Here is a 26,077-nt window from a genome sequence, read left to right on the forward strand (position 1 = left end):
GGCCCCGAAGTCCGTAACGCGCCAATTTCGAGATGAGAATTTTATGATCTACGCAGTCAAACGCTTTTTTTGGATCGAGAAAAATGCTACATCCCACATTTCGCTTCTCTGAGATATCATAATACTGCTCGGCCACTGTTAGGCGGGCATGTGCGGTTTGGTGTTTGTTTCGGAAGCCAAATTGTTGGGGGGAAATGATAGACATTTTGGCGAGGAATGAGGACAGGCGGGAGAGGAGCAACTTTTCGAATACAACCCCGATGCATGGGAGAACGGATATCGGACGGTAGTTGGTGACATTAGTTCTATCCCCAGCCTTGTGTACAGGGACTACTCTGGCTTTTTTTAGATAGCTTGGGTAGACTCCATTTTCTATCATGAAGTTGAAAAAATGGGCCATATATTGACCGATATGCAGGCTTATCATTTTTAAAAACCATGATGGGATTTGGTCATAGCCGACGGCCTTGTGCGATTTCAGTTTGTGGATGGCTACTTCTACTTCGTATTTGGTCGTAGGTTCAAACGCAATCGACTGGGATATCGATCTCACCTCTGACCTGGCCAACACAGGTTTTGTATTAGAAGAAGCAATATTAGGGCCTACGTTACAAAAATATTCATTGAAGTGATTCGCGATGGCCGCCGGGTCTGAAAGTTTGTTTCCGGTATCCGAATTCACAATTTCCGAAACAGACTTATGGCCTTTCTTCCGATGTAGGAGAGAGTTAAGTCCTGACCATGTTTTTCGTGTGTCCTTTTTGTATCTGTTGAAAAATCTCTCATTGTACTTTGCTTTTGCCTTGGAAATGAGATGCACGGTGCGATTCCTGAAACGTCGAAATCTTTCTCGTTCATCTTCTGGGCAGTAGGCGTTGGCGTGGACACCTATTTTAATGTACTTGTGAATTGATCAATGGAAGAATCAAAAATATGGGTGTGGAAATGTAGGATCTTTCACTAAATATCAGAGCGGCAGAATTTATTCCCGCACAGAGAAGTGTTGGCTGTCTAAAAATGATTTTATTGTTGTGCCATGATACTGTGAGTTTTCATCCGGGAGCGAGGTGATTGAAATTAGGCTGCCCTGACGTCAAAGATGTGCGGAGCACTTTCTAAAGTGGGTGACTCTAAACTGAACTAAGTCCGGGCCAGGCAGTGTTCTATTTTATCAAACGAAAATGTATTTAGGAGTTGTGCCAGCATCCCCTCTTTATTTAGGGATGATTTTCATCATTAAGCTAATGCCTACGTAAAACAGCATAAGTCAATCCACAAAATAACCAGCAGTACAATACCAGCAACCGCAGATGTGGAATCATTTTGGAAGAAAATATGTGAATGCAAATTGGATAAAACACCTCCACACTGACCACCAACAAACATTAGAACAACAATGGTCAGAAATCACAAAACAAGAAATCAAGGAGACCCTAAGAAGTTCACTGAGCTGGAAAGCAGCTGGTCCTGACCAGATCAGAAACTTTTGGCTAAAATAAATAACTGAACCACATAAATACCTAGCGGCAACCTACAATGAGCTATTATCCTCGACCAACTCGCACGAGACCCCGCCTATGGTTCACACAAGGGATCACCTATCTTATCCCAAAGAAATAAAACACCAGGCACCCCAAGAACTACAGGCCGATTATGCCTGACAACCATGTACAAAACACTGACAAAAATCCTGGCAAAACGAAGCTATAAACACTTAGAAAACCTTCTTCCGCCAGAACAGAAAGGATGCAGGGAAGCCGCCCTTGGCTGTAAGCATCACCTGCTTCTTGACAAAACCATTTAAGAAAACTGCAAGAGGAAACACGCTAACCTCAGCATGGCATGGATAGACTACATAAAAGCTTTCGATTCAGTCCCTCACACATTTATTCTGAAAACAATGCATATGTACTAAATGAAACCGATCATCATCGGATTTATTGAGAACTCAATGAAAAATTGGCAAACAAAACTGTTGATCAAACATGAACAAGGTGAAACAGAAACTCATTTTGGCCACTTCTATTCTCCCTCAGCTTGGCTCCGCTCAGTGAGTTGCTATAAGAAAACATAAAGCAGGATACGAGAGAGAGAGTGAGAGAGATATATGGCATTCTTTTTCGCCTGCACAATCGAGATGCTTTGACGATGGAGTTGCGATACGGCCCCATGAGGTCATCTAGTCTGCACCCCGTTTTTTTCTCCTCCATGCTTCCGTGATTGCTGCGGATACCAATTTTCGAGTCTTTGGTATGACCCGGCCGGGGATCGAACCCACGACCTACCGCTCGAGAAGCCGGACGCATAAGCATTACACTATCTCGCTCGCTCGCTCGAGATGAAAAACGCAACCAACTGTGAAGCTCAAAAGATTCATCACCTTTTATTCATGGATGATCTGAAACTATACGCGAAATCCGATGCGGACCTGAATAACGGAATGAAAGTTATGAGAAAGAAATGAGTTTTCAGAAGATATAAAAATGAAATTTAGCTTGGATAAATGCTCAAAACCACCAGCACTGGCGACATGAATTTGAAAATGGATGAAGCCATAACAGAATTTAATGCTAAAGATCATTATAAATATCTAGGGATCTGTGAAAGCGACAACATTAAACATGCTGAAATGAAATCACGTCTAAAAATAATACATGAGCACTGAGCATGCTCAAGTCAATCCTCAAAACTGAACTCAATTCCAAAAACAAAATCGATGCGATAAACAGTCTTGCAGTACCTGTCTTGAGATATAGCTTTGGTGTGGTGAACTGGTGCAAAGATGAAATAAACAAAATTGGACACAAAGACGAAAAAAACTGATGACAATGCACCACATGCATCACTCAAAATCTGATACACAGAGACTGTACATTCCCAGAAAAAAAGGAGGCCGAGGACTACGGGAAATTGAACAGACATTCAAAACAGAAATCATTGGCTTGTCACAGTACATCTACAACAGCGATAATATCTACTGCAAACTCATTGCACATGAAGACAAACAGCGCAAAACAAAATCTCTGAGCTATCGACACGACAAGTACGCGAGAGAATTCAGCATGGATACAACTAACCTGAACGCTGCTGAAAACACTGTTGCCAAACCCACGACAACAAAAAATGCAGCACGAGTTCAATGCAAAAATGAAACACTCAAAATGAGAGAAGCAATATGGGAGTCGATGCCTCTTCATGGATAGCACAAGAAGTTAACTTCACAGCCCCATGTAGACCAGCTTTCATGGACCTGGCTATCCACCTTTGGCCTGAAACCGGCAAGCGAAGGATTCATTTTCGCAGCACAAGATCAATCGCTTCCTACAAAATACTATCGCAAAAGAATTTTGAAGCAAAACACGAACGGCAAATGCAGAATGTGTCACAACCAAAATGAAACCTTGGCACATCTCATGTCCGGCTGTGGTGCACTTGCAGCCACCGAATATACACATGGACACACAATATAGGATCCGTCACTACATTCATCTTGAATTATGAAAACATTTCAACATCGCCACTTCCACAAAATTTGGTATGATTACAACCCAGCACCAGTGACATAAAACGACCAAGTAAAATGCTGTGGGATATACCAGTTATAACTGACCGCGAAATCAGGGGCAACCGCCCGGATATGATTTTCAAACTAAAAAAGAAAAGAGAATGCTTATTCTTGAACTGGCCGTCACGGCTGAAGAAACCATATTGTGTTGATTTTTTATGCTGCCAGCGCCATGAGTGGCCCGCATCATGACGTAAAAGCTGTAATATAGGAAATAAATAAAAAGTTCACAGTGCAGAACCTATCAGGGTTCGTTTGCGAACGGGAACCTTTAAATTTCTGAGGTTCACACACAGAATGCGAACGGGAACCTCACGTTCACACCATCCCTACTCTTCATTCTGTGCACCAGTAATCCAATGTATAGCAATTTAGTAGATGCGTGTAGTTAGAGAGTAATGGGTTTGATTATTTTGTTAATCACTGAACCGAAATATGGAGTTCCGCGAAGGATGTCAGATTAGCGTAAGTTCAGGGGTGGCCAACCTTTTCGGCCGAAGGGCCACATCAGATTTACGAACCATTACGCGGGCCACTTCCTTTACTGATGTAGCTGTTATTACATTCCGTGGTGTCGACACAGTCCGATCAACCCTTATTTTCGGTGTAGGGATTAGTTTTTAAAAAAATTGTCCAATTCATCAGTAATCAAGCGCTAGCCAGTCCCCATACCACGTTAGCTTGTCCCAAGGTCGTCGAATTAAAGTTGCGTCACATCAACTTCCTGCATACGCTGTGTATCGTGCAAACTCCTCCACGCATGTATGTTTCTCTTAACACTTAACGAATGACACAGATGATTTCAATGGATTTATATACTTCAAAATTGCCAACTTCAGTTTCTTTGAGTGCCATATAGCCTACACCATCATCAAAAGTGGCTCGCGAGTCATAGTGCGCCGACCCTTGATACATAGGCACAAATCGGCTTGGCGAATTGAAAACCTTCTGACAATAGAGGATCCAGAAGGAACATTTTCCGACCTCTTGTAACCAATGACTTACAACATGTTCAGTTAATGTGATGGTTTGGATTGATTTCGCTCTGACAATGTCTTAAGGCAGGGGTCGGCAACCTTTTGCTAGTCGCGGGCCAAATTTCGGGTGTACAACCTTTTGGCGAGCCGGATTTTTTCTTAGTACTATATTTTACGCTCACTTCGGTGTATTATCCTACATTGCTGCAATCTCAATCATACCAATCCAAATACACATATATTTACACTTCAACGACACAGAATAACTGTGACAATTGACGCAGCTTGCTCTGTGAAAGGTTTTTACCTTCTGGTAACAAGTCAGATGAAACAAGAATCAGACCCTATTCAAAATGGACGTCAGAAATACGTGATCTTAGCTTGATCTTCGTGAATTTCATGGTTCAAAACTATTGTTCACATGCGTACGTGCTTCCAAAAATCGATGCAATTTATTTTGCATTGCTGGTCAAGCTGGGATAAAGACCAATTTCAAGAACGTACTCTTTGTCAAAGTTATGCAGCGATATGCTCTTTGTATGAAATTTATCATTCAATTCAACTGCATCGCATTTCAGAAAGGCCCATTTGAAATTTTCAGGCAATGGTATTGGCGTCCGCATTAACCAGAGTACTGAATAGTCAGAATTCATTTTGTAGAGAAGAAATGTCGGAAAAGCGGGTGAATATTCAATAGTTAAATTTCGTATCACAGTTACAAATGTAGTGTTAGTACTAGGTTTTCTCTCCTCCAGTATAGGAAAGTGAGCATAATTTTCTTTGTACTGTTGACATTTCCAGAGTCACAGATTTGTTTTGAATGTGCCTCAACATCTCATGTATTTAGTTGTTTTCCCCCTGAAGTTGCAAGTTCAATTTGTTCAGATGTGACGTTAAATGTACCAGGAAAGCAAGGTGAGATACCAATTTTCGATTACAAGATTATGAGTCGGCGATATTTGTATTTTCGAGGAAAGTTGCTATTTCATTTCTCAGTTCATACACTCGTGTAAGCATAGCTGCTCGACTCAATGAGCGAACATGAGAGATATAGGGCTACATGACATCGCCATATTGATTCTCTGTTTCTAGTGATATCTGGCGTAACTGATTCAGTTGATGAGACAAAAATCACATTAACAGTTTTCACCATTGTGGCCAAAACACTATTCAGTTTTTTTGTCTTGGCACACAATGCCTTCTGGAAAATCAAACTATAGACAGGCTAACTAACATACGGAGGCTAGTTATCTATCAGTTGAAAAGTTTGAGATTCCGTCACTGCGTCTGAGATGCTCCAAGCATTTCTCAAGCAAAGGAAGAACACCTTTATTGTCACACCCCGTTAGAGTGATTAACCCTTTAAAAAACATGGAACACCTTCGGTTGCGAGATACACCCGATTGATAAGCACTGATCCAGTCTAGTCTATCTCCATCTCCTACCTCAACCACCTTCGCTTTATGGCGTAACAATAGACAAATACGATGTAGGCTACTATTATATCGTAGCAATGCCGCATTTTTTTCATGCAGCCCTCCACTGCAGATTGAAACTCATTATGAAACGGCGGGCCGTATTCTTGTGATAACTAATTATTATATCGCGGGCCGGACGATTTCGCTTGGCTGGCCGGACCCGGCCCGCAGACCGTAGGTTGCCGACCCTTGTCTTAAGGGCTGGTTTCGTGGTGGAAAACTCCAGGCGATTGTTGTGATATTGAACGTACAAGACTGTGCGATGCTTTGTCTTTACAAGTAACATTGCCGAACACCCACATTCACAACGATGTGTTGACGTGAAATGCAACAGCAAAAGCGTCATGTAGATATGTAAAGTAGGAAGTAGGGTTACCATATGTTGGAAATCTGAAAAGAGGACAAAAAAAGGTCATCACTTCAGATTTTTGTGCGCAGCTTAGATTTCCTGTGCGCAGATACCGTGTCAGCACTGCGCATTTACCCACGGACGCAGCTTAGATGGAACATTGTTTACAAGTACGTACCACATGATAGAAGGAATTCTGCAACGGGAAAACATTTCGGGGATAATCAGTAGATTTTCGAGTGTTGCAGCGATTTTGAGCTGACGCGCCCTATCGAATAAATAGTTTCGATGAAAATCATATCAGTGGCACTGCAGCAAAAATGCTGGACAGTTTCAGGTACTGTACAATGGTCGCATGGATCATGCAGTGTCGCTACATCTAATTTTTTATACATGCTGTTTAATGATTTTTTTCAAGGTCTAAATCAATGTTTGGTGATTGCATCAGCCATGGTGGGAAATCTGGAAGAGTTTTTCTGTCAAGGACAAGGTTATTCAGAGACGCGACATTCGTGGTGATGTTGAAGGTAATGAATTTTGGGTTCATGCGGCTGTATATCTACTGACAAGCGTCTTCAAGCACTCCTATTGTAGGGTGTTCGTGAGCCTGGTAACTAGGGATGGTGTGAACGTGAAGTTCACGTTCGCGTTCTGTGAGTGAGCCTCGGAAATTTAGAGGTTCACGTTCACAAACGAACCCTGGTAGGTTCTGCACTGTGAACCTTTTTCAAATTTTACTTGCTTTGTTACAAAAGTATGCTCGAAAGATCCAGCTTTCCGTTTGTGAATATTTAGTGACTCTCTGTCCTAAGCTTGACCCGCAACCACACAACATCAAGAGCGAAATACACTACATGTAGGTAGTCAGCGAATGATGCTTATTCAACCAACCAATGATAATGATATGGTTGTCTGATGTGAAAAATCTAGCAGGCGTACGGGTTCAATCAATCTTGACTTGATAAGTTTATTGGGTCATAAAAACCAAATCCATGCGATTGGGGTGTTGGCTACTGCTGTATAACATGTTTGTTAAAGGGGCACTGCGCTCTAAATATGATGTGGTCTCAAATTAAAGGGCAAAACGAAAAAAAAATTTTGGCCGCAGCCGTTTTCTTCAGAACGCCACCGTAATGGAGCTGCAATTTATTGAAATTTCCAGAAACGCACCCGGCTGCAGCTGTCGCGGCTCCGGGTAATTTCTTAACCCGTTACATGGCACGATGACTTCATCGTCGCACTTGCTGGACGCGATTACGCAGGCACGCAGTGGACGAACTGTAGATAGTTGTCAGCCGATGTTATGAAGCAAATATGTCTTACACGCCAAGGTGGTGTAGATACGGCGTTCCACGGACGATATTGAAATTTGCACCTAAACGTCTTCATTTTACTTATGACACAATGCTTGCACGAACCAAACTGGCTGTCCTGGACCACAATGAGAATGTTGGCAGATTTCCTGCGGTGACACAAGAAGGTTTGCTGTGCAGATGAAATGTTTGCAAGTCAAGGTACTCAGTTACTTACTCTATATTTGTTTAAGCAGGTGTTCTACGATACAAAAAAAGTTACTCTCGGTCAGCAAAAGAGTGGATCTTGAAAAGCATGTATGAAAAGAAGACCACTATGCGAGAGAGCTTTTGAGGCGAACTGCTGAGAATCGCACCGGCATCAACTTCCCCAGTAACATTTCAAGAAGTGTGCATCCAGTCAGCATTGCACCAGAACCAGCCCCATCTAAAGAGGAATTACTTTCAAAACGTCGTTCTAGAACGTGACTTAGATACAAAACATCTCTATCGTACATCCTCGAGTTGTATGGCATGTGGTGCAATGCTGCGTAGCTTACTAGTTCAATTTCATTCTTCCACTGCCTGACTGCCCCGTTGTAATACCCTGGCTATGTAGTCCTCGGATGTTTCTTTTATTATTTATTTTAATAAACGAGTAAGCAAAGTAGTGGATGTATCAGGCACAGCAGCCATTGGTGGAATATAGAATGCAAACAGTTCCAGGTCACTGTCTAATGATACAGTAACAGAACTGATTTCGACATATATAGCAGAGCTGATACAGTAACAGAACTGATTTCGACATATATAGCAGAGCTGCAGTGTTATCAATCACAGTTCGTTTTCTATCGGCCATTTGAAACCGACATACAGTCCATCATCACTAGGGTACTTTTGCCTTGTGGCAGTCACAATGCACGCTGGCAAGGGCATCCTGTTTTTGCTACCCAAAACGTCGCCATCAATAATCCATTCCAGTTTGTGTCGATAAGACACCAAGCGATATTGTCTGCAATTGGAAAACATCAAAGGATATTGCAGCAATAAAAAAATGCTGAAAACTAATATTAGCATATATACGACGGAGAGTATAATGCTCCCAATTTATAAAGTGTAGGCATCAGAGTTGGATCAATTACATTATTTCAGTTCAATTACAATTACAATTACTTTCATGCATGTTTCAATTACATTACAATTACAATTACTCCATGCTAAAAATATCAAATTACAATTACAATTACTCCTTGCATGATTCAATTACATTACAATTACAATTGCTGCTGTTGGACATGTAATTGAATATTCATAAATTCAACCGTGCTCCTTGACAACCGTAGCGTCGTAATTAACAGCAATTCAAGTATTCATGTTTCATTCATGATGCGCAAATACCCGTTAATTAATAAAAAGAAAAAACGTTTTCGAACTATTCCAGTATGCAGTATGTTGTTGAAAAAAGTATTATAATATATGCAAGTGTTGGATTTGCGTATATAGTATATAATTGAAGAAATAATATTATTTTTATCGAAGGACGTAGGAATTAGGAGTAAAAACAAAACCGTGCTTTGTCAGATAATACGTTATATAATATCCAGTGATCTGGTTAGTTAGCCAGACGAAGTAACAATGCAGCATCGTGATCTGAAATCGTATTGTAGATTGCCAACCCACAGATAGATGCGCAAGATGTGAGTCACGGATGAATGCACTGCAGAGCCGGCTAAAAGCAGCAAACCTTGTAGTCCTAGAGCTGGCGATCCAAGCGTCTAAATTTGATGCATCTGGTCTTTATCGTACACTATCGATGCACTAATTCCGAAAATACAAATTAAAATCTCGTCAGGGCAATGTAACTGCTCCAAAATAGCCGTTTAAGGCCGACTGTTTTGAAAAGTGAGAGCGCCGCAGCAGCATGACCACAACAATGACCAATTACGCCCAGCGATTGTTCAGAACAATGCCGATTCCCAGACTTCCACGACTATTTTGGGATGGTACCATTGCCTGGAAATATACTTTTATTGCGGAATCAGTGCGACACTAGCTTCCGATTAGGACCATACATATCAAATTTCGACGCTTGGATCGCCAGCTATGGGACTATCAATTCTGCTGCTTTTAGCCGGCTCAGCAGTTCGCTTCTCGGCGTATTCAATCGTGAGTCACGTGTTGAGAATCCATCCGTTGGTTAGTAAGCTAATAATTGTAGGCTATACAATGGCAGCCGAGGCCAGCATAGCGGTAAAAATAAAAAAACTTCGCCCGCAAGGACGCAGTCAAGGCTTCCGCAAATGGATTCATCAAATTCCTTGTCGACATCAAAAGAGAATGCATTATAAGTCAATTATTTTATGTTGTGCTTGTCAGGTCTCAATAGCAATTTAATGTAATTGAGCAAAATTTTTGTCAAATTACAATTACATAAAATAAAAATGCTTCAATTACAATTACATTGAAAAATGTAATTATTACAGCAATTACAATTACAAATTACAATTGATCCAACTCTGGTAGGCATATATATAAAAGCATGCGAGAAAAGGTGAAGAATGCAGGAAATTGTTGTTTATATCCAGGAACCATGTCATAAGTCCAAGACCCTGTCATAGGTCCAATACTAAAAAACACAAAATGTTCTAGGACCCACTTGTTAGAAAGCCTTCTGCCAGGACCATGTGGTTGATTGTTATTATTCCAGTTTTTTCTGTTCATTTTAAAAAACGTTTCAAGAATGGAGGGATGTATATGTAGAAGAAAATCGTCATGTTCTGTTATGCAAGTCGACCCTCCATTCCCAAGAAGCTCCATTATTTGTTGTATTTCCAAGCAGCAGACGCGCTCATTCTGGTTTGTCATGGATGCACAGTTCAAGCAACTGCACCATTCATTGTCTAGTGTCCAAGTTGACTCTGGTTTTCTGACGATTCCTTTGACCAATACAATGAGATTGATAAATTGCATTCAAGAAACACAGGTACAATACTTAGAGACATGAGTTTGTGCTTCTAGAGTCGCAACAAGACGGGCGAATTCCTCCTCTGAATATTGTGGCTCGAATTGATACGGCAGGCTCTCACCAAATATCGTGATATCATCGAAATCTTCTACATCTGTATCTTCATCAGAAGTTACGTCATCAACAAGATCTTCTTCCATACCATTAATAATTTTAACAAATTTTACGTTATCTACGTGTCAAAGGAATTGCATGAATGAACTGATGGAGACAGAAGATTCGTTTGTGAAACTGAGAATAACAATGTTACGATAAAAATTTCCACAACAATATTGGAACTTTGATGAGAATGAAATAATGATATCTTTGTGTTGACTATCTATACATCTGTGTCTTGAACAAGAAAACTGGACCGTATCAAGATAGTTGCTATGCCATGGGTAAATGATGCAAAATATCTTGTGTCTGTCTATTCCACAAGACCACTACTCCAAAGGTTGTGCACTGTGCTGTCGTTAATACATCTTGAAAATGACAGCTGTATCTGCATCAATATACAACTGTAACGGCATCTCAGTATCAGTCAACTGGCAAATACTATAGAGTCATGACAAGCTCCAGACACAAATCATCCTGACTTAACACCGTACGTTGAGCGCCGCCTTGGTGTGCAAGACATGAGTCCATCACAACATCGAATGACAACTATCTAAAGTTCGTCCTCTGCGTAATCGCGTCGAGCAAGTGCGACGATGAAGTCATCGTGCCATGTAACGGGTTAAAGGGGCACTGCGCTCTAAATATGATGTGGTCTCAAATTGAAGGGCAAAACGAAAAAAAAAATTTGGCCGCAGCCGTTTTCTTCAGGACGCCACCGTAATGGAGCTGCAATTTATTGAAATTTCCAGAAACGCATCCGGCTGCAGCTGCCGCGGCTTCGGGTAATTTCTTAATCCGTTACATGGCACGATGACTTCGAGAAAGGAGGACACTTATTCAAAATTTTCAGAAATAGAATAGTGGATCAAGTATAGAATCCTGAAAAAATAGTAAATTTTTCAGACTCCGTGGTCGGTCGACTAAAAAAGGGATAACTTTCCAGCTCAACTCCGGAAATACAGTTTTTCTTTCACACTCAACATTAGTTGACTATTCGGTTGAAATTCTTTTCATTCGCACAAGTACGAACCGTCACACAGGTTGAGAAGCACTTTATGCTGTAGCCGTTTTTCAGGGTAACAGTAATTTCTTATCCACAACACGAATACCACCAGTCAGGGTTCCCCATGAACATGACAAAATTCATGACATTCAAAATTGGTGGTTCGGGTAGGCTACTGTAGGAAAATTCATCATCCCTAACCAAAATCCAACGGTACACAAACCTAACCTGAACCCACAACTCCGCAGCTGACCCTAAAACATATTATTCATTATATTATAATCTTACTAATCCCCAAGCCATCATCTTATGATTCTCCAACCTGAATGCGAAACCAATTATGACCGCTCTGAATTTTGAAATGTTCAGAGGGCACACTGATTGGTGATGGTAATGTTTTATATATACATAACATAAGAATAGGACATGATCTATTCCTGCCCTCAAGAAATGGAATACACTAGGCCCAATTAAGAAAAAAATCTGCTGACTGAATATCGTCCGTGGAACGCCGTATCTACACCACCTTGGCGTGTAAGACATATTTGCTTCATAACATCGGCTGACAACTATCTACAGTTCGTCCACTGCGTGCCTGCGTAATCGCGTCCAGCAAGTGCGACGATGAAGTCATCGTGCCATGTAACGGGTTAAGAAATTACCCGGAGCCGCGACAGCTGCAGCCGGGTGCGTTTCTGGAAATTTCAATAAATTGCAGATCCATTACGGTGGCGTTCTGAAGAAAACGGCTGGGGCCAAAATTTTTTTTTCGTTTTGCTCTTCAATTTGAGACCACATCATATTTAGAGCGCAGTGCCCCTTTAATGGGGTAATATTGGTAGCAAGCATAGAGACCTGTTTTACACTCTGCTCAATATCAACGTAGCAATACTCAGACGCCGAATACATTGTCCGGTCTGGCCTATACCGTAAAGGAGTAAGCTTATATTCCCTTGCAAGTCCTCGTCGAAATTGTTGGCAAAGCGATGGGAGATATTGATTTTATGGGATTATTACATCATTTGATTGCCCCAGTTGCTACATTTGGCGACGTTCAAAAGTTCTATATGTACTTCAGCATTGTGGCATTATGTTGTCCGAGTCGTCGCTAGGTACCGTGTACATTTATATGGGCTATCACTTCACTGAAATGTAGGGTTGTAATTAGCAATATGACGTCACGTGACGTCATGAGGTTAACGTTCGCGTTCACACAGAACCTTTCAAAAATGGGAGTGCTTCGCATTGCTCCGCAGAAGAGGTGGAGAGCTTAATTCCATATGGTACGTAACTTGTCCAGATACTTTATTGGAGCGAAGTAATGTGCTGGTGAACCATAGTCAATCAGTGAGCGTATCAGCGCCCTGAACAGCTGCAGCAATGGTGTTTTACTCGCTCCCCATGCGGTACCAGTCACAACTCTGATGAGATTTAGTCTGTTGGAGCTCTTTTTAGAAATCGTATGAATATGTTGCTCATAGTTGAGCAGTTTGTTAAACGTGATACCCAAATATTTATAGGTGTCCACAAATTTAAGTTCATTGTCACCAGTTCTTAAGATGAGTGGAGTCATTTTCCTTCTCTTCGTTAACCGCATGCCTACGGTCTTGACCTTACTGATGGTGAACCCCCATCTGGAACACCAGTCGCTTACTGCATCGAGTGATGATTGAATGGAGGACAAGGGGGGCTGGATAAGAAGACCGCTATCCCGAATAGCGCAGTCATCCGCGAACACCGCATGTTCACACATAGGCCTAACAAACTCGGTAAATCATTGATCATGATCGCAAACAGCAAAGAGCTGAGAACGCTTCCATGGGGTATGCCGTTTTGCAGTACGTAACTGTCGGAAAGCGTACTTCCTACGGTCACCTGGAAAGTTCTGTCAGAAATGAAATTTGTAATCCACCGGTGCATGTGTCCGCGTATTCCGAGCTGGTATACTTTGTACAGAAGTGCGTGGCGCCACACGATATCGTAGGCTCGACTTATGCAGAGGTGGTCAAAGTAGTCACCGCCGCTACTCAAGTAGAAGTAGAAGTAACGCCGGAATTTCTACTCAAGTAGAAGTAGTAGTGGTGGTTCACAAGTAAGTAAGTAAGTAGGTATTCTACGCTTATTTTTGCCTACAAAACTGAAAACTGTCAAGTAGAAGTAGAAGTAGTCTAAAATCATACCTACTTAAAAAGTAGTGAGAGTAGGCAAAATCTACTTCAAGTAGTTCAAAAAGTAGAAGTACTTCGTTACTGACCACCTCTGGACTTATGTCTATAAGAAGACCGCTACCACCGATCGCTGATGGTGGAGGTTCTAGTAAATCGTGTCGTGGAGATGTGGGATGTGGTCCAGGGTGCTTCGACCACGCCGGAAGCCGAACTGTGAGCGATGAATCGGAATTTTTTACTCCAAGTCCCATCTCAAGCGATTGGAGACCATTACGTCCATGACTTTACAAATGTAACTCGTGAAGGATATAAGGCGGTAAGAGTACGCCGAGGTAGGGTCTTTGCTTTTTTTGGCAATTGAGCAGACTATAGCATATTTGTACGAGACTGGCAATTTCCCCGTCTCTCAGGGCGCATTGTATAGCTTCAGAAGATCGGTGCGGCCGGTGGATGATAGATTTTTCAACATCGCATACCCTATGGCAGAGGTCTCAAACTCAAATGTGCTCGCGGGCCAATTTCAGACTTTTTGATAGCGCCGCGGGCCGCAGCACCAATGAAGGGTAATTCAATGTATTTCCAGGTAGGCCTTATTGGACGAAACCGTGCGGACTCACATTCCACGCGCATTCTGAATCACAAAAAGGCACTCAGCATGACAAAGGCACTCAGATGTATCTACCACTTGATAGAACAAATTCAGGAACAGCGGGCGGTAGGGCTGGGTTAGACAAAACTTCAAACAGAGTAAAATGAAGATCGGAAGTTAAATATTGTCGAATACTTCGAAATCCAAAATGCCGTCGCGGGCCGCACAAAATGGTCTCGCGGGCCGCGTGTTTGAGACCTCTGCCCTGTGGCGTTCTCCCCGGGTAAAGTGGATTTTCGGCTAAGCAAAGCTTAATTCAGTTCGGCAAGTGTGAATGCGACGTCTATGTACGAGTTCCTGTGCCGATCTGGTTCCATGTCAGCGGTAAGATGTGTGTGAGATGTACATGTTAAAAACTCAATCCCAATTCGCTTCAAAATCCATTTTACTTTTAATTCGTGCTGCATATGTTTCAAGTCAGATTTAGAATTAGAATACAACTAATCGAGATAACAAATGGCTTTTTATGTTAGCTTGTGTCCGAAAGCAAACGAAATCAAACTCCTCGAATTTCCAATTATCGTAATATATCATTAAAAGAAAACGTAGTTCCGCTGGGGCTCGAACCCAGGACCTTCTGCGTGTGAAGCAGACGTGATAACCACTACACTACGGAACTACCAATAGTCCGTATATTATCCTTACGTGATACAATTTCGTAATATGTATAATGATGTGAAGCATATAATCGACTGTTGAGTGTTTGGTCACGGTGGTGTGTGTGGACACAAGCAAATCTCACGGGTCAGTGAGATTGGTTTACGTCATACTTTCCATTTGGTCAAAGGCAATTTGACGGTAATTTTTAGTTGCTTGCTGAGCATTAAATTTGATAACACGGGTATCAATCGAAAGCTACCACGGTACTGATTGCGAAAATATAAATGTTATTCTGCTCGTGGTCCTGGAACCCCCAAACATCCGCCTCGAATGTTGCATTGTAACAGAGTTTGCTATTGTGACGCAACCATGCCGTCTGGGAGCAGGTGAGCAGCAACGCAAATCGCAAGCGTGTTGACCATTGTTGCACAACCGATTACGCATCCACACTCTCACTCTAGTGCGCACTTGCTCCTATACTAGGGTTACCATATTCCAGAAACCCAAATTCCGGACACTCTTTAGCGCCCACTAGTGGATTTCAAAATGATTTATGACGTCACACTAGCAACGCTTTGCTCAGAGACCACAGGTGCTGATCACGATCCGGTTCAGGAGTGTGTTGCTGTGTGTTGTGTAACCGGGACCGAAAGCACATGTTTACAGCCTCCTCCCGCCCAAATATACAATGATTTTGAGCCCACACTATAGGGAAATCCATGCAACTTCTGGAGGGGGGTGCTTGCTATGTGAATCCGGTTTATATATGCATCTGGTCGATAAATTATTTGAATGAATTCTGTCAATAATATTGGTCGTTCCATATATTACTATATAGTTACTGCTCTCCGCCCACATGATCAGAGTTAGCGTTAGAGCTGGTGGAGGATGATGAGATCGAAAATACAGGGAGCGTAATTGCACATGGTTTAGTCATGTTCATGTCCTACCGATAAGATTGTTCATCAGCCTTATGCCGGTGCGCACCACGGAGCTTTATAAACACCCAACATCCAGTGGTTTCAAACCTTTGCTGGTCGCGACTCCATCTCCAATTTGAAAATGTTCCGTTGCCCAGATCAAAATTTGACGAGCTGATTACTGAAAGAAGTCAGCACCTTTGCCCAGACTTACTCACGGGCTATTTTGGAAGCTTATTACATTCAACATATTCGCAAACCCCAGAACAAAGGCAGACGACCCCCCCCCCATCCCCGTTTGGAACCACTGTCTTTGAATCAGGCATTTAAACGGTTTTAACGATCTCTGGGAATATACCGTTGTCCTATAATTGCGATTACAATTAGGCTTATTCCTGTAAATGAAGGTTGTTTTTATTTATATTTTATTGCAGTTTTTGCGAGGGTGGTAGTCTCCATATTAAAATCAATAAATGTGATAGTAAATCGCGCGCAGCGCGAAGAAAAATATCATGCATCAGCATAAATATTCCAAAAAAATATTGTTTTTATGCTGATTTACGAAAAAATTAAGAGCCTACGTCAAGTCTTCAAAATTCCGGACATTTGGCATATTTTAGAATTTCCTGCCGGATGCTAGTTTGAACAGTGAAATTCCGGACATTTCCGGGAAATTCCGGACGTATGGCAACCCTATCCCATACCATATCTTTTCTATGCTTAATATATTTGATTATAAGTTGGTATAAAAATGTTATCTATTGCGTATGAAGCTTGGAACAGCCTGAAGTTCTAATCCCAAAACAGATGCGACCTTGCCATATGAATGCTAATATGATCAGTGATCACTTATCGCAGTTCTCTTCAACCATTTTCGGCGTGGTACACCCTTTCAACTTTCTATCAAAACTCGTTCACCACTGACCACATAATACACCGATTTATTTTTTATCAAAACTCGTGCACCCCTGACGACATAATACACCTTTATAACGGGGCAAAAGTACCAGGGTCTTACAATCACCCCTGGCACACTTGGCCATGATTACTGTCTAAGCGACGAGCGATATAGTGTAATGGTGATGCGTCCAGCTTCTCGATCGGTAGGTAGTGGGTTCGATCCCCGGGCAGGTCAGATCAAATACTCGAAAACTGGTATCCGCAGCTATCCTGCTATCCACGGATAGCATGGAGGAGGAAAAAACGGGGATGCAGACTAGATGACCTTACGGCCGTATCGCATCTCCGTCGTCAAAGCATCTCGATGGTACAACCAAGGCTAATTGTGGGGGTTCCACGGCCATGAGCGGAATAATAATTATATTTGCGTACCAGTGGCAGCTTTCGATTGATACCCGTTTTATCAAATTTAATGCTCGGCAAGCAAGTCAAAAATTACCGTCAAATTGCCTTCAGATAAATGGAAAGTGTGACGTAGACTCCTACTGGAATCTCGGTACGTTTTGCGAAATATGACAGGTAAGCAGCGATTATTCTCCAAGTTGACGTAATTTAATAAAAAATGAAGAAAAAATATAGATTTCGTACAAGACGTAGACCAATCGCAGTGAGCCGTGAGATTTGCTTGTGTCCACACCATATAGAACACTATGGTGTGATTCTCTTTTGATACGCCCGAAGTGAATCTGGTCTCCATAAATGTCATGCACCACTAATATTTAATAAACCCTGCATCTAAAAGTGTGCGTTTTGCGAAATTATTTATTATGAATTATCTATGTCGGCTTTTCAATATTCTAAGAATCATCATCATCAACCAAAAAAACGTTTGTACGAGTAGTTCCGATGGGGCTCGAACCCATGACCTTCTGCGTGTAAAGCAGACGTGATGACCACTACACTACGGAACTCTTTGAACGACATCACCACATAGCGAGGTAATTTCGCATGTAACCACGTGTATTCAAGGAACTGGCATCGCAATTTTACTATGGAATCCGACAGAACCCGTACATTACCACTTACGGTTCGCTACAGACAACTAGCAGAGCTGCACGCGTATGCGGATTCACATGAGACCTAACAGATTCATATGATTTATGTTCGAATCTCGCATAGCATGAAGTGATGAAATTATTCATTGCAGCTCAACTCAAACACATAAATGTTGGAGGTAGGTCGAATTCTTGAATACCGAACAGACAACATAACCACGAAATAGCACATCAAATATGTCTGTCATAAGTGATGTTTATATCTAAGCGCAATTTATTCGCACATTGTCACAAATTGGGATTGCTAGAATTCAACTTACAAATATGAAGGTATACGTTCTACATTGCGATGATACAATACACACTTCAAGTGCAAATTTACAATACATAAATCACTTCACTTTCACTGATTATAATTATTTATTATTGATATTTTCTATCAGAGATAAGCTAATTTTGAACATTTTTACACCAAAATCACGCAATCCGCATATTTACTGTTCATAAACATAGCGGGAAATGAGAATTGGGGAACATACGAGCCTGTATCCTTATCTGTGATAGCGCAATTAATCATGAACAGTTCTGAATTTTTAATTACCAGTTGTAATTACTCGACTGCTATTGTCGCGCTGATTCAGAAAATCATAATATCAGAGCACCAGCTACCCCCTCAAGATCGCCGAGGAATTTGAAATTAGGCTTTGTTGTGACTAATATTTATTTTCCATCCATACCTATCATTAATTGTAGAGGCATATAGTAGATTCTTACGTAGCGTGCGTGTGAGTGCTAATGTTATAACAAACAAGTCGCCAACTGGATCAGCGAACCTTTTTGATTTTATATTTGTAAATCTGACTCTTATGGGGACAGTACCATACCGACGATGAACCTCGCGCCACTGGTCATGTCGATGTTTGGCATTATCTTAGACTCGACTGGTTTCTGCATTGCACCACAATTTTGAATAAGTCCTTTTAGAAACCTCCGATGCCTCGCTGAGGTATTATTGGAAAATGTCAATGACAGGGTCAAGAGATTCTCAGCCTTGAGCAAGATTCTTTTGCATCTGGAATTTATGATTAAAGACCGAAACGGGATGTGGAGTGTGTTAGGATTTCATGTTATCGTACAGGATCTGCCGAATCACGAAAACATAAATCCGTAGTCAGTAGGTCTGCATCTCTAATAGATTAGGGTTACCATACGTCCTTTTTATGAGGATTTGTCCTATTTTTTTAAAGTGTTCTCGGAGGACGCCCTTTTGTCCTCCTTTTGGAGATTTTGTCCTATTTTTGGGGATTTTGTCCTCTTTTTTGAGAATTCTGGTCAAATTTACGGTCAAAATCGACTGAGATGCCGTAAATCAGCACCGAAGTGACGCTCCGGCGGGTATTTCGGGAGCTGAGCCGAAAAGTTGACCTTTTTTTTAGTCAACCACCTGATTATGTAAATTGATTGATTCCTTTCCGATCGGGAGCCCCTGCATGGGACTAAATAACCAGTTACTTTGCAGTGTCCTGATCTGGGTTAGACATGTAGATTTTATGAATTAAAGTCAACGTGAAAAAATAAATATCAATCAGCTTTCGCTGCAGCAAATTACGAACCATGACAATTCATTAAACAAGGAGGATTTGAATATTTATTCAAATCATTATATTAAATGTACGGCACAAACTCCAGTAGGGAATAAAATGAGACCGATAATTGACTTCACACACTTAATTTTATGTTTAATTCTGATCTCACATTTCAGTTATGCCGCCACTATGAAAACATTATCGCGGATTGATGAAAGTCAGCCATTTGTGAAGGGAAACATTTGCATTCAGATGCCAGTTACCCATCGACACCATGTTTTATTATTTATATAGGGCATTATATAAGATATAACTTGTGCATATATGTCACGCGAATTGACATGCGTTCACACCGTTGAAATATTCAGCTACAGAGACATTTGTAACTCAAAAAGGCTGCGAATCACTGATACAGGTGAAGCCGGGTCCGTCGGACGGACGAATACGTGTGAAGTTACGCGGGCAACCCTGTGGAGTCATAGAAAGCTGTAGTTTAAACGGAATAGACCTCCACTAACACACGCGACTGTCATCTTGCATCTAGTGAATATTTTACAAAAACAAATGTTTGTCGACCGTTTTTAAGATCTCATGTAGATCTTTTTTTAAACTTCATCTCCGAGCTGCATAGGAGGTCATGCGTCCGGCCATTGCCTTCAACGTCAACCCACTCTCACTCCGTGAAGCCCAGTATTCTGAAGGAGGGGCGATCATACAACCAAATCCCTTTCCAATGTGTTTTTGAAGTTTCCATTCAGATTTCCGTCATTGTCGCATGCGTCGTACCACCAGCCTCCTCCGTATAGAGAAGCGCAATTCCCTGACGAACGATCGTGATCTGCGTCCCACGTTGAGAATTGTTCCGGCGAACAGAGAAAGAAAACGTGTAAGAGTTGCCAGCACAAAAGGTGCGGCGATTCCCACCGTGTCGTTGAGTGGTAACACAGAAAGAAGAGATCAAGTCAGAATGATTTACGAAGGTACTTCAAACATCGTTTATTCGTCCCATAAGACTTTCCTTGTATATTTATTAATATTATTTTTGGTGATTTCGTGCTTCAAATAAATATTAGAGGTAAAAAAGATCGAAATGCTGATAGCGTCACAGCACGGTTGTAAGGAGTCAGAGAACTCTAATATGCGACTGTTAGACAGGGAATTTTCATCAATTTCTTATACATTACAAGAAGAAGTGGTAAAAGTGAGGATCTTTGGTCAGTAGAAGTAGAAGTAATGTCGTGAATTTCTACTCAAGTATAAGTATAAGTAGTGATTTCCGAGTTAAAAGAAAGTGCGTATTCAAGGCTTTAGTTTCGCGTCAAAATACTGAAAGCTGTCAAGCATATAAAAGTGGAAGTGACACAACATATATTTAATCTGGAACAAATATGCAAGTAACAATTTACAAGGTAGTATTCTAGGCCCATGGCTGCGTTGAACTGAGAACTATCAAGTAGAAGGAGAAGTAACGTGAACAATTTCAACTCATGTAGAAGTAAGTGCGAAATTAAAAGTAGCGATATCCAGGTTAGTATTCTAGGCCTACGTTTGCCTAAAAATGAAAACTATCAAGTACAGGTAGAACTAGCGTAACAAATTTCTACTCGAGTACAAATGAAAGTAGCATTTTCCAAGTAAGTATTCTAGGCCTAATCTTGCTTGAAAACCGAAGACTGTCTAGTAGAAGTAGAAGTGACGCGAACTCAAGTGCAAGTAAAAGCACATGTCTATAATATCTAAGCCTATACTTCCACCTAAAATCTTAAATCTAACAAGTACAAATAGAAGCAAAGCCAAAGGTTTTAAGCCAATTAGAAGTAAAAAGATGCGATTTACAAGTGACTATTTTAAAGCTACTACTGCCAAAATAACTGAAGGCTGCCAAATCGAAGTAGAAGCAGTGTAAAATTATAAATGCTCGAGTCATTATCCGCGAAAAGTTATTATCTTGAGTCGAGTTAAAAAGCTATTACCTCGAATTGAGAATGTCACATCAGCTCAGTCGGTTTACCGATGTCTTAACAAGCCAGTTAGGAGCCTCGTCAATGAAAAGATATCTCAATTGAGGTTTTCCCACGTTTCGGCAATTCGATTCCAGGGCGACTTGGAACACGACACGCCGTCATTCATACGTCACATGCGATTTGAGACCTCTTGCTTGCTTGTGCGGTTTTCTACGAAATTATGACTCGGAGAACTTTGGCTGGTATTGGTGTGACTTTTGGTAGCTATCGGTAGGTGAAACAGCAATGTATTGTAAGGGGAAGAAAATCAGGATTTGGCTTGTCTCTGTATGCCAGGGGGTTTTAAATCGGGGCCATCGAACTAGTTTTAAGGGTTCGAGGAATGAAAATGTCGATTTACATCAGTGGTTCTTAACCTTTGCTCCAGCGCCCCCCAAGGGGTGATTTAAATTTTGAAGGGGACGGAGTCCGACCGAGGTCGACTGCAGACTTCCCACCTAAGAATTGGAGGTTTATCTAGGCTCCTCCTCACAATTTGATCACTTATGATTTTCGACGCCATCTCTTACGTAAAGCCTAGAACGAAAGTGGGCCATGCTATAATGCTACAGATCAGGAATACTGGTTAAGTGTGAAATGACCAGTAACCAAGGTAGTCGAAACACTATATGTTTACCACAGATATCAACTCAGACATATGATTCGTCATGCTATGCCCGTGTATGCCATCATTGATTGTAGGTTAGGCCCGATCAATAGTCGAATATTGACTGTTATGTTATGGGGGGATACGTGCGTGCAGTGGCGTATCCAGGGGTTCGAAATTGAAATCCCGTCCTTCTGACATGCAGTTATATCTCCAACATTTATAAGCTCATTCGGAACTAAATAATTGTCCCACGCTGTTTCAACAGAACAATAAAGTTACATTTTCAAAGGTGAAGCCTCACACTGAACTGGTATCTGAAAACAAACAGCAGAAGCTACACTGATTTGCAAGGAGTTTTCAGCATATCGTTTAGTTTTATGTTAAGATGATATATTAACGGGTTTGTTCTTTTAACACGCTGTTGATACAGTGTTAATTTTTGACTCCAGTAATCCAATGTATAGTAATCTATTAGATGCGTAGTTAGGAGTGTATTGAGGTTCGGGTTGCATTTTAAAACATGTTTCAAAATTTGTTTTAAACAAATGCCTTTTTTAAAAAAAATTGCGTTTTGTTAAGTTGTATAATTATGCCATAATTGTGTAAATACTTTACCAAAAATAGGTTTTATGAGCCTATGGACGATTACCACCCGCTATAGCCGACGTATACGATATGGAATGGTAGGAACCCTCGAAATAGTCGGTCCAACAGCTATAGTACGTAGATATTTCGTCAAAGGAGATATATTTACCCACCCTATATTTTCAATTGTCAATCTCAATCCACTATGGCATCACAATTAAATATCCGTGACATCATGTGTTTTAACATCGTGTTTGAAACAATGCCCTTGTTTAAAACATGTTTGTTTTGAATTGATTTTTGTTTTAAATGCAGCCTTAATTGTGGTTGATTCTTATTTTTTTCACTCAACGGAAAATTGGGATTCCGCGAAGGATGTCAGATTACTAATAAATGGGCCTCAGTCCATCTTATTGCATTTCAAAATTGATATATAAAATTCTAATATATTTGGCAGACCGGCAGGAAACTCGCCACTGACCGGCAGTTGAGAATCAATGTTTTCGAACAATACAATTTTGAATTATTCTCTGGCTTTACAACACCGATAAAGTGGCAATAGTGAAGAAACGTGCCATAAATATAGCAAATGATGCGATGACCTGCATTTTACTGCAGTTCCAATATATGGATTTCAAAGAAAAATGCTGTGCCAATATGTTCTTTACACATTCTACTTTAATTAGAGATAACACCGTATTTATCGTATGCTGAAGGGACATCTAAATTTATAGAATCAATGGGAATCTGATGACGTGACATTGACCATCGCCTGCAGTATGTGATACTTGGGCTTTTCCGAAAGTGATGACATGTTTTGCTCAACAGCATCAGAATCTGGGCTAAACAGAGATATTACGTAGGTTGAAGATCATTATGTTAGTTATCTACTCCCCAAATATCACACTCAGTGTATTTCAAGTACCAGGGTGCCGCAAACAATGCTTCCTTGTCAGAGAGTGTCACGACATCATAAAGGTTGGGAACCACCGTTCGAAGATATTGCGAGACACCCCTAGTGCTGATCGGGTGGCGGTGAGGAACCTAGATCACAAAGTCTCCTCCTCTGATTTTGTCGAGATTACAATTTCTACCTGAGTTATTATCGGCAGTCACCAATTAAGGTAGCAATCAGAGTTTCTTGACTTCTTTAGAGGAAGGGCTTTTTTCGCCGCTCCTTGATATTACTAGCGCAGAGACAGCGATTGGTTCTCATTCATTTCTGGCGTATGTGGAGAGTAGAGCCTCCAATCCGACGTGGAAGTTTGAGTATCTTCCGGGTTACAGAACGGTAACATGGTGGTAGGAACGTAGATAGTCGTGTTGTGATTTGTGCGGTTTCGCTGATGAGCTATACTCTATAGATGTCCTCGGTTGTTGAGAAATCGTGTTTGGTCAGGAATGCTTGACGACATGACGCCGATGTATGTATTTTCTATGCACATCCAACGACCCCTTCGGGCTATTGGCTTCGCCGGCTAAGCGACAGAAAGGGGGAGGTGATGACCTGCCGTTCACCGCTATAGTCCCTGACGAAGTGCGGCAAGTGGTTCGTCGGTCATCGTCTGGTACTCCGGGACTAGTTTCTGGCTACAATATTCGGCTTTTCATAGTTACATCAACAAATCGAATTCCAACAGAAATGTATGTTTCAAAATTTTATGGCAAGCTAGTTTTCGGTGTGACTTGTTTTGTTACCAGCGATAGTACGAATCGTTTCTTGGGTCTGACTGTCGGGTTGAACGATGTCATAGTGATCAGAGTTCGTGTCGAGATCAGTGGAGTGTCGCCATTGCTCTTACACTCATCCTATGGACGTTATGTTTGATGTTTCATTTTTCATACAGTTCATGTTTGATTTGGATAGTGTGCGAGTGTCCTTCGATTTACAAGTCGATTCCCGCGTGATCGTAAGTGTGTTCCAAATGTGTTTGTGCAAAGTGGACGAGTAGTTGGTTGTCAGTACAACATTTGCAAATCTCTTCATATGTGTGTTTATTCTATTTTTCGGTATGTGTACGTCTGTTGGTGTCTGGGTGCTTGTGCATAACGCTGTTTTGTTTCAGTCTTGTTGCTGGATCATCGGTACTTCAACATCCGTAAATATATATTCCAGTTTCACCCTTGCAAGAACGTCGATTATAATTTCACACTCGTTGCATCATCGATTCTTTAATATATGAGAGTTTGACTGTCTATAATTATAGTTTCACCCTCGTCACGAAGATTTTAGTTTCACCCTCTTAACGAAAATTGTAGTTTCATCCTCGCTGTTTCGTTGATTACCTGTTCACCCTCGTTGAAATGTTCCCATTTCACAACATTATAGTTTCACCCACTTAACGAAAATTGTAGTTTCATCCTCGCTGTTTCTTTGGTCAACTGTTTCACTCTCGTTGCAATGTTCCACCATCATTGAAATGTTCCATTTTACAACATTTGCAGATCTCCCATCAGTTTCGGATTTGTTGTAACGAATCTTAATAGTTTGACCCCCTTAACGAATATTGTAGTTTCATCCTCGGTGTTTCGTTGATCTTGTTCCGTTGATCTAACCGTTTGACCCTCGTTGAAATTGTTATGTTCTTGATCTTGGTTGAACAATAGCTCAATGCGACGAGTTTGCAATAGGAAATCAGTATAATATCAGCAGTATAACTTAAGACAGGCGACACGATCCAGAGTGCAGTCAAATGAAAAACCACGAGACAACAGAACACAGGGTATAAATACAAGCATGACACACGAGGAAATAATGGTTGGCTGTAATTACTAATCCTATAGAAAGAAAGAGCTGCACGACACCGAACGTAAATGCACGAACATAACAGTTCCACCATCGTTGAAATGTTCCATCTTACAACATTTGTAGATCTCTCATCAGTTTCGGCCTCGTAACGAACATTACAGTTTCACCCGCAACGAAAATTGTAGTTTCCTCATAGTTGTTTTGATGATTACCTGTTTCACCCTCGTTGAAATGTTCCATCGTTGAAATGTTCCGCTTTACAACATTTGTAGATCTCCTCCATCAGTTTCGGCCTCGTAACAAACATTAGTTTAACCCTCTCAGTTTCGGCCTCGTAACGAACATTAGTTTAACCCTCTCAGTTTCGACCTTGTAGCGAACATTATAGTTTAACCCTCTAACGGAAAATTGTAGTTTCATCATCGTTGTTTCGTTGATAACTGTTCACCCTCGTTGAAATGTTC

General features: G+C 41.2%; 2 long non-coding RNA genes and 2 other non-coding genes across 4 annotated transcripts in view; 1 reads left to right on the top strand and 3 right to left on the bottom strand.

Annotated features, from left to right (window-relative positions):
- Positions 1–26,077, bottom strand: part of LOC145445032 (uncharacterized) — a 361,778-nt gene that overhangs the window by 256,168 nt on the left and 79,533 nt on the right. The gene's annotated exons all lie outside the window — the stretch shown is intronic.
- Positions 7,402–8,331, top strand: LOC145445527 (uncharacterized). The gene is made up of 2 exons (XR_013917069.1): positions 7,402–7,849; positions 7,919–8,331. It is a non-coding gene; the product is annotated as an uncharacterized LOC145445527 (long non-coding RNA).
- On the bottom strand, positions 15,152–15,224 carry Trnav-cac (transfer RNA valine (anticodon CAC)). Its single transcript has one exon. It is a non-coding gene; the product is annotated as a tRNA-Val (tRNA).
- Trnav-uac (transfer RNA valine (anticodon UAC)) lies at positions 17,924–17,996 on the bottom strand. The gene has a single exon. It is a non-coding gene; the product is annotated as a tRNA-Val (tRNA).

The sequence above is a fragment of the Botryllus schlosseri genome, chromosome 8, assembly GCF_051294905.1.
Source record: "Botryllus schlosseri isolate E-star chromosome 8, Bs_hap1, whole genome shotgun sequence".
NCBI lineage: Eukaryota > Metazoa > Chordata > Ascidiacea > Stolidobranchia > Styelidae > Botryllus > Botryllus schlosseri.